The following is a 10,472-nucleotide window of genomic DNA, read 5'->3' on the forward strand; positions in this document are numbered from 1 at the left end:
AACAATAAAGCATGTTCATTACTTTAGCATTCAATTAAGCCATTTTCTTTTCATTATCATCCAAATCTTTTTTGAATTTTGGGACAACATTACCATCAATGGTGATTATGGGTGTGTGTGGTCTATTGATACATTTCATAGTTATAATCAAGTACTTGAATGAATATGGTGCATGCATGCTTTCCAATATATGTAATTAAAATCATTGAATAAAAGAGGTTGGTTTGTAGACTGCCCTTTTCCTAGAAAAATATTCAATTGGATAGTCATCTTGATCTTTTTCTCTAGATCATAAGACACACAAGTGAAAGAGAGTTTCTTCTATGATACCACTTGTTGTCCAGAGATACAACCTAAGAGGGGGGTTGAACTAGATTTTTCAAAACCTTCACAAACTTAAACAAGTATGTGCTGAACTAAAAAGTGTATGCAGTGGATGTAGTGAGTTGATGAGCAAAAAAATAAATGTAAAAGGTAAATAACTTAAGAACAAGATCACACACATAAATAAAGAGGTTTATAGTGGTCGGTGTCAATCCCCAACACCTACGTCCACTCCTCAAGCAACCTTTTTGAAAATTTCAATATAATCAGCAAATTACAACAAGATTATTTTCTAGGATCATAATCTGAATCCAGTTAGTTTTATGCGCTCACCAACCAAAATCTATTCTCAAGCTACTTCTAGGCTTGTACAAATCTAATTCAAAGCTTGGATGTGCCTATCTCCTAAGTTTCAATCCTTATTGAAACTTAAAATACAAATATGTAAGCATAGAATTTAAATACAAATACAAACTCCTTTAATGAGCTAATGTGTAACTTTGATGCATAAGATGAGAGGTTGGAGGGCTTTTGCAATGAATACTCCCTTCCTTCACTTGAGAATGACTTAATTGCTCAGCTAATTGAGTGGTTAGAATAGAGTAAAAACTCTTTAAAGCTCACTTGAAGGGTTGAACAGAATTTTTGAATATATTTCAGATTTTTCTTTTCTCTCTCTTTATTTTTTTGAGTTTTCTTGCTTTAATAATAGCTTAGACATCCTCTAATCTAGATTAACATCACTAAAAATGGGTTTTTATCCATTGAAGCATGAGAAATAGCTGTTTGATGCTTTTCATATCAATTCTATATCTTTCTGAAAACTAGCCGTTAGAGCTGTCAAAAACTGATGAGTTGACTCATCAGATTCTTGAGTTGACTTAAGATCCTCATGAGTCAGTTTATGATTTTCTTGAGTCGGCTCAAACAGCTGATCCAAAAATAGCTTCACTATCTTTTCTGTGCCAATACCAGTCTACATGCCTGAGTTGACTCAAGGTCCATGTCAAATGATAAATGTATACAAGAGTCGACTTAACATCCTCTTAAGTTGGCTAAAGATCCTATTTTCTTGAAATAAAATTGGCTTGACCTTTTTAAGTCTTCCTTCTTTGAATATTTCATCCAAAAATATTGAGCTTCATTGAGATAAGATTCTAGCTTTCTGAAATTTTTCTTCAAATACTCATATAACTTATTAGTACCAAACATACTCAAAGATTTTGTTATTCATCAAAATCAAATTTAGGATCAACATTGTACTTGGCTAAGGTTGGGATCTCGATTTGAAGAATCAATTAAATAGAGCATCATCAATATCAATTGAAGGATCGAGTTTTATAAATTATATAAGGTTTGATATTTTTTGATATGGAATATTTGTTATGAATTGAGATTAATAATATTCATAGGATCTTGAGATTGTAATAAATTTTAAGATCTTGCATATTCTTTAGGGTCTTACCTTGGAGAGTGTGGTTGAGTCTTGTCCTGAGGAGTGTGTAGCTATTATGTATCTAACTTGGGTGTTGGGTTTGGGGCATAATATGAAAATTCTCTCTCTACTTTCTATCTAAGAAGATCTATGTCTCCTTGTCTCATAGATTTGTGTTGACCCTCGGCTAAGAGGCCTTAAACTACCCTAATGCCTAGGTAGCCTGTTGGACCATCCATCCAATCTATAATCCTCCTTCTTTATGATTGAATTTATGGCATAAGAATTAATTATATTTTTCATATATTAAATAGATTCGATAAATTTATCTAGCAAAGTTTAAAGGGTTAGACTGGAAGAGGTAAGCAACCCCAATACTTATTGCTCATTTTTGAATTATCAATTATTTCATTATAAAAAAAATTATTTCTTAGTTTCATAAAATAAGGATCGAGCATATGTATTATGATACTCATGATTTATCATGAAATAGTGATTTCATGAATATTTTAATATAAATGACTTGTTTATAAAATATAAACTTCATATTTATAAAATTTATATTTTGTTATGAAAAGAATCATTTAATGATAGTCATGAACTCTATAACATTATTCAATATCCCATTTATTCATGATTTAAGAAAATATGATTTGATGAAATATGATTTAAGAATGCTTATTTTAAGAAATATGAAAAAAGATTCTTAGGTAACTATTATGTCCCATAAAAGTGGGGAAGATACATACTTGGAGCTCGCATCTGTACGATCCTACCAATGGATAATAATAATTAGCATATAATCTTATCAGTGGATAATAGTTGTTGGCATATGATCCTACCAATGGATAGTAGTAATTGGTATATGATTCTACCAATGAATAATAGTAGCTGGCACATGATCTTGCCAACAGATAATAGTAGTTGATATTTGTCATTGATAATCCTATCATGAGTATAATAGTGATTTTAGTATTTAGTCTGAGAGAATTATTAACAATTATGATATGACAAAATGATAGATGATTTATAACTTTATCTATAAAGTTAACATGATTTATGAATTTATTTATACTATATATTAAAAATTATATTTATATAAATTGTATGATTTATGCATATGTAAGAATATATTTGATTTATGATATACTATTATTAGAAAAGTTTTATCTTAATGATAATCATCTTCTCTAGAAGATTTATTGATGCATGTATAAACTTATGCTTGATCCGATAAAATAATGTAAGGTTTACTTACAGAGCTGGTATTATTCATACTTCTTCATTTATTCTTTTCTTTTATAAAAAAATAAGGTTAGGAATGATAGATAATCCAGGCTTAAGAGTCTGTGCTAGCAAGCTTGAAAATTATTATATGATTATGGACTTAGGTCAATTATTTTTATGAATTTTGAGATGTGGATTTTGATATTTGATTTTGAATTTAGATGCTCTGAATCAATTTTGGTTTATTTACTTAATGAATGGTAGAATTAAATCTCTTATTATATTTTATTTTGGATAGATTTAGTTGATTATAATTGATAGGCTTTGTGTTATTGGAGACAATATCCTTGGGTAGAATAGCTATGTTATGTCTTGGATATGGGGTGTGATAGTTAGATTCTTATTTTCAAATCTTTAATATCCGAATTACTCTAAATCTCAAATTTCTTGATTCTATGTAGAACATGACTAATTAAGAAATAAGGATTTATGATCCATCTTGATTTAAGGTTAGAGTATCAATATCCTTGGTCAATTTTCTTTGATTAGATGACCACACTTGTCCACAAAATCATAGCTTGATGTAAAAGAGGTGTGTATAAGAAAAGAAATAAACTTGACCAAGTGATGGCACTCATGACCTAAATCGATTAGAATAATGCAATCCAATTCGTCAGGTCAAGAAACAAATAATCCATCTAGGTAAAGACAATAGATTAGGGTTTGTCAAATGTGGAATTCAAGATGGTTAATAGTGACCTAGGTGAAGGCTAGTGCCATAGGTGCTCACATCAATACCAGTTTGGGACCTTTTGTTAAAATCAACCCATAATCCATAAAGGACTTAGAGATTCTCCATTGACCCACTAAGACACATAGAAGAGAAAATTAGAATGAGAGAAAATAATGAGAGAAGGTTAGAGAGAAAAATTAAACTAGGGAAGAGAGAGAGAGATGAGAGAGAGAGAAGGGAGAATCCTCTCTTCTTTTCTTCTCTTCTTCTTCAAAACAAGGAATATCTTTCCTTTACCTATCCTCTCCAAACATGGCAGTGGAACACTTGAGGCGGCAACCCATGATGGCACTCAAGATAGCAAGGAGAAGGTCTAATTGGTGGCCATGGCCGATGGAATTCGATGAAACCAAATAAGGAAAATACAAGGCTTGAAACAGAGGACCCCTATTCATGCCCAAACCAGTGGCTTGCCAGTCCAAATCCATGAAACAATGATAACTATAGAGCCTTAAAAAAATGTAGGAAGAGAAGAGTAGAGGAGTTACCTTGGTCTGGTGGCATCAAAAAGGAGAAAAACGAGTGATCTTTTTTAGCAAAATCAACAAAACTCAAAGGGGAACCCTGAAAATGAATAGCAATTTCTTGAGAAATTTATGATGGAACCCTAGGAGAAGAAAAGGCCTTCTGATAGCTCACGATGTTATCGTTAGGACACCATAATTATCAAATTAATTTTAACTTTCAAAAATATTAAAAATATGTAGAAAGTAGCAAGTCAGATCGAATCTACAGAGAAGGCAGTATTTTTGATTTGAAAACTTTGATTTTTTTTTAAAAACTTTTGAAAAAATAAATTAAATTAAAAATTAAAAATTAAAAATATAAAAAATAAATTTGGTACTAAGATCTACTATCTAAATCTTAATTTTTACTTACAATAAAAATAAAAAATAAAAATTTAAAAGTATATTAAAATAAATTTTATATTAATTAAAAGTGAAGTTCAATTATAAAAAATTTAAAAAAATAAAATAAATAGAATAAAACTGTAATAAAGATCTAAAGTTGATTGACGCAGTCTCATCGAAAAGATGGTTGACGATCTCTCCTTCTTCCTTTGTACTCCATGGAGTGAACTGGGCTTCTCTCCTTTTTCTCTTTAGATCCCTACACTTTTTTTAATTTTTTTTATTTTTTCTTATTTTCTCCACTATTTTTTTGCTTTTCTCTTATTATCGGACCCCCCTTATTTATAGGTACATTTTTCACCTTTTTTTGATGGAAAATGGAGTCCTAAAGTCCCTTAGAAATGTGTCCAACTTGTGTCTACATTTTCTAGCCATCGAAGCTGCTTTGAACATATGAGATCTCATCAAAAATCCTCTTCATCATGCCTTATTATAGTTAGGATCGTTGTTAGCTATTTGATAATTCAGTGGATCGATTCTGGACCGTCAATTAGTGTAAATCAACTTCAGTTCTCAGTCGGATCGAACACGGACCATTAGATCAAATGATGGATTTGATTTCAACTATTGGATGGCACTCAAAAAATCCTTCTCTATTTAGTTTTCCCATCGGCAACTAATCAGAGTCATCCAATCTCACCTCAGAAGTGCTTGAAGCTATTGGATCGCGCAAAGGATGTGGACCACCACCAAAGCATATGGTAAAGCTCTTTCTCAACCGTTCGATCACATATTTAGCACGATCTTAGCCATCCATCAATGCAAAACTCAGCTACCTGCCCCATGAACCACGACATAGACCATGAAACTGTACTGTGAACTGCGACCCAGGTTCAGTGGATCAACCGATCAGTCCATCATGCACCAAAGACTTTTTTAAACTAATTTTTTAGATATTTTTGCTTGATTTTTTCTTGAATTTTGTGTTTGAAAAATAAAAAATATAAATTAAATTTTTTATTAATTTTTAAATTATTTTGATGCTTAAATTATTCAATTAGCTTGACATCTATTTTTCATAAATATGCTCTAATTTTATATTTTTAAAATTATTTATTTTTATAAAAAAATCTAATTTATTTATAAAATTAATTTTTTTAGAAGATATTAGCACCATCAATTATCTAAAAATATTTAAAATAAGTATACAAATATATGACTTATCACACCCCCTAACTTACTCATTATTAGTCCCTTAGCAATGCAATAAAAGTATTACCATATTTCATTAAGATCCTCCTTTACAAAAATAGATCTAGGATTAAAAATTATTTAGCAAGTATCGCCAACTAAGTGTTAAGTTTTGAAAGCAAATTTTATAGTCAGTACAATTAGAAACTTTCTTAGAATTCATCTAAAGATCTACAGCACTTGTGTTTGTGATGGATATCTTAGCATTTAGGTGCTAGCTAGTAAAGGATAAATGTATCTTCTCTTATCACCTATTTTGGTTAATTTTTTATACACTTCCAAATTAAGCTCATAAACTAAGATAGCTTTCACACTGCTTCTCTTTTTTTTTTTTAATGCTAAGCATCCTAGCCTTCTTTCTACCATTTGATATGAACCTCCACACTTGACTTAGGTATAGAGATCCGGTTACTAAGCTTAGGACAATCCACATACTCTATATTTTATACTTTTATTTTAGACAGGTAGCTCTTTCCTTAAATTCAATTTTTTTTAATTGGGGTATATATCAATCATCAATTTTAAATGATAATTAAATTTTCAGTTGGCCTTACAATCAACACCTACTTTGCCTTGTTAATGTGCATGTGCAATTGAAAATGCTGATAACCTTTAGGTAACCTAAGTAGGTTGCTAAAAGTCTGACCAACTAATCTACTCCTTAACTCACTATAGTTATTAGTAAATATTTTTTTATTATTATTATTTTTTTAGTCTATTTAGCTCAGGATTTTCTTTCTTGACACATGGTTTATTCAAAAAGATTTTTGTAAAAAAATTTTCAAAATACTTTCAATTTTTTTTTTCAAAAAAATTTTAAGAGGTTTTTCTACCCTCAACTTAAATGCCATTATCCTCAATGGTATAAACAAATTAAAGAAATAAATTCAAACCATAAAAATAAAATGAAAGGGATAGGGAGAGAAACAACCTAAGAAGAGGCACTCATCCTCGATATTAAGACTGTATTTTTTTTTAACATAAAAAAAAAAAATATTGAGTTGCCTCCCAACAAGTACTAAGTTTATCGTCTTCAGCCAGATACAATACAGCTCAGTTTCGTGTGATTTTGTTAATGCTACTTGATCAATGGTTTGATTTAGTGACATCCTTTCATTATATGATTTCAATCTTTAATCATTTATCTTAAAAAAAATTTAGATTTAGGATAATAAAGTTTGATTGCACTATATGGGAATACTTGATTTACTATGTAAGGTCCATCCCATCTAGATCTCAATTTTTTTTGAAAATAATTTTAGTCTTGAATTAAATAACTAGAGTTGTTGATTTGGCTTGAAGGTTTTTCTTGAAATGTGTCTGTCATAAAAGGCTTTCATTTTTTCTTTATAAATCTATGAATTTTCATAAGCCTCTCATCTCAATTCATCTAATTCACTCAGTTGCAACATCAATTGGAACTAGCTTGTTTCAAATCAAAATTAAGTTGCTTGACTGCCCAATATGCTTTGTGTTTAAGTTCTACCGGAAGATGACATGCTTTTTCATAGATCAATCTGTAGGAAAATATTCCAATAGGATTTTTATAAGTTGTCCTATAGGCCCATAATGCATCATCTAATTGATTTGATCAATCTCTACGATCAGGCCTAATAGCCTTTTACAGGATGTTCTTGATCTCTCTATTGGATACTTCTACTTGGCCACTTGTTTGCGGGTGGTATGGTGTAGCTACTTATGTGTGACCTCATATTTTTGCAGCAGTGTTCAAAACTGGTAGTTTATAAAGTGAGTACCTTTATCGCTAATAATAGCATGCAAAAATCCAAACCTAGAAAAGATATTCTTTTGAATAAATTTTATGACTACCTTATGATCATTGGCTCGTATTGCCATTGCCTCAATCTATTTAGAAATATAATCGACAGCCATCAAAATATATTCAAAACTATTGGAGGGTAAAAATGGTCCCATAAAATCAATTCTCCAAACATCAAAAATTTCAACTACCAAGATGGGATTCAAAAGCATCATATCTTTCTTTGAAATATTTCCTAAAGCTTGACACCTAAGACATTCCTGGCTAAAAGTATAAGCATCCTTAGATAATGTGCACCAGTAAAAATCACTTTACAATACTTTGGCCACAGTTTTTCATCTAGAAAAATATCCTCTATAAGCAAGAGTATGACAGAATTACAAGATACTCAATTGTTTAGATTCAAGAATACACCTATGAATTATCTGATCAGCATAAATTTGAAAAAATTCAGCATCTTTTCAAAAATAATACTTGATTTGAGCAAAAAATCGATCTTTTTTATTCTTAGGCCAGCTATCAGAAATTTATCCAACTGCTAAGTAATTCACAATATCTGCAAACCAAGAGACCTTTATGTTTACTCATCCCAAAAAGATTCTCCAATTGATGCAGATTCATAATCTTAAATTAGGATTCTAGATAGATGGTCTGCTACAATATTTTCATATCCCTTTTTATCTCAAATTTCAATATTAAATTTTTATAGCAGGAAGATCCATCTAATTAATCATAGTTTAGCATCTTTCTTTGAGAGCAGATATCTTAAAGCTACATGATCTGAGTAAATCATGATCTTTGATCCTAACAGATATGATTAAAACTTCTCTAGGGCAAATACTATAGCTAGTAACTCTTTCTTAGTTGTGGTATAATTTATTTGAGCTTCATTCAGAGTTCTATTGGCATAATAAATCACTACAGGATATTTATTTACCCTTTGACCCAAGATAACTCCTATAGAAAAATTTGAAGCATCGCACATGATCTCAAAAGGTAGTGACCAGTCTGAAGATTGGATGATTAAAGCTTTGGTCACAACTTCTATTAGAAACTCATAAGACTTAAGATATTCTTCATCAAATTTAAAAGGAACATCCTTAACGAGCAGATTATACAAAGGATGGGATGTTTTAGAAAAGTATTTGATGAAGCGATGGTATAATCCTACATGGCCCAAGAAAGATCGGATTTGTTTCACAAATATGGGTGGAAGAAGTTTAGAAATCAGTTCAACCTTTGCTCTATCAATCTCAATCCCTTTCTTTGATACAATATGTCCTAAAACGATCCCTTCTTGAACCATGAAATAGCTTTTCTCCCAGCTTAAAACTAGATTGGCCTCAATGCATCGTTTTAATATTCTCTTCAAATTGTTGAGGCAACTTTCAAAGGATTCTCCGAAGACTGAAAAATCATCCATAAAAATTTCTAAGAAATCTCCTACCATATCCAAAAATATTGACATCATGCACCTTTGAAAGGTCATGGATGCATTACACAGTCCAAAAGGCATTCTCCGAAAAGCAAAGGTTCTGTAGGGGCATGTGAAGGTGTCCTAATCTCCTGGATAGATCGCTATCTAATTGTATCCTAAGTATCCATCTAAAAAGTAAAAATATTGTTGGCCAGCTAATCTTTTCAGAATTTGATCAATAAAGGATAAGGAGAAATGATCTTTACAGGTGGCTATATTGAGTTTTCTATAATCTATACAGACACACCATCCAGTAAAAAGTTATATTGGCACTAGATCTCCATGGTCAGTGCGGACAACAGTGAGTCCAGATTTTTTTGGAACAACTTGAGTGGGACTCATCGAATGACTGTTAGAAATAGGATAAATGATACCAGCATTTAACCATTTAATTACCTCCTTCTTGACTACATCTTGCATATTCAAGTTCAGCCATCTTTGCATTTCTCAGATGGATTTGGTATTGTCTTCTGTATAAATATGGTGCATGCATATTGACGGACTAATCCTTTCAAATCAGCAACAGTCCAACCTATGGCCTCTCTATGTGTTTTCAACATATTCAGTAATTGATCTTCCTACTCAAGGGTTAGGTCAGGAGCAATGATTACTGACAAAATTTTCTCAGATCCTAAAAACACATACTTAAGTGATTCAGGCAAAGATTTCAGTTCAAATTATGGTGGAGCCTGAATTGAAAGATGTAGTGGTTCAGTTTCTAGGTTAGGTAAGGGTTTAATTCTCATTGACCAAGATAGTGAATGTGATGGATGAGGTGAATCAAGCAAAACATTCACCTCCTAATTTTAGGTTTCTTCAATGGGCTTATCTAGAAAATAATCTTCCATCAAATCTAAGGAGAAATCAGTTTCAACTATCTCATCATCAGATCAATTATCGAACAATTTTTCTCTTTTTGAGCATACTTCGAGATATTAAAAATATTAATTCTCACCTTTTGATCTCCAAAAAAAATATCCATGACTCCTATTTTATAATTGATATTGGTATTGGCAGTGACTAGAAATGGATGATCTAGAATTATAGGATTTTGATTCAGCTCTTGGGATGGTTTCATATCAAGTATAAGAAAGTCTACTAGAAAATAGTATGTGTTTACTTTGACTATGACATTCTCAATCAGGCCATATGGTACCTTTATAGATCTATCAACTAGTTGTAAAATAACTGACATGGGTTTCAGTTCTCCTATTTCAAATTTTTCATAAATCGAGGTTGGAAGTAGGTTGACAGTAGCTCCTAAATCTAACAAGACTCGGTCAAAGATGATACCTCATATAACACATGAAATCAAAGGAGCACCAGGATCTTTC

Source organism: Elaeis guineensis, chromosome 5 (assembly GCF_000442705.2).
Source record: "Elaeis guineensis isolate ETL-2024a chromosome 5, EG11, whole genome shotgun sequence".
Classification (NCBI taxonomy): domain Eukaryota; kingdom Viridiplantae; phylum Streptophyta; class Magnoliopsida; order Arecales; family Arecaceae; genus Elaeis; species Elaeis guineensis.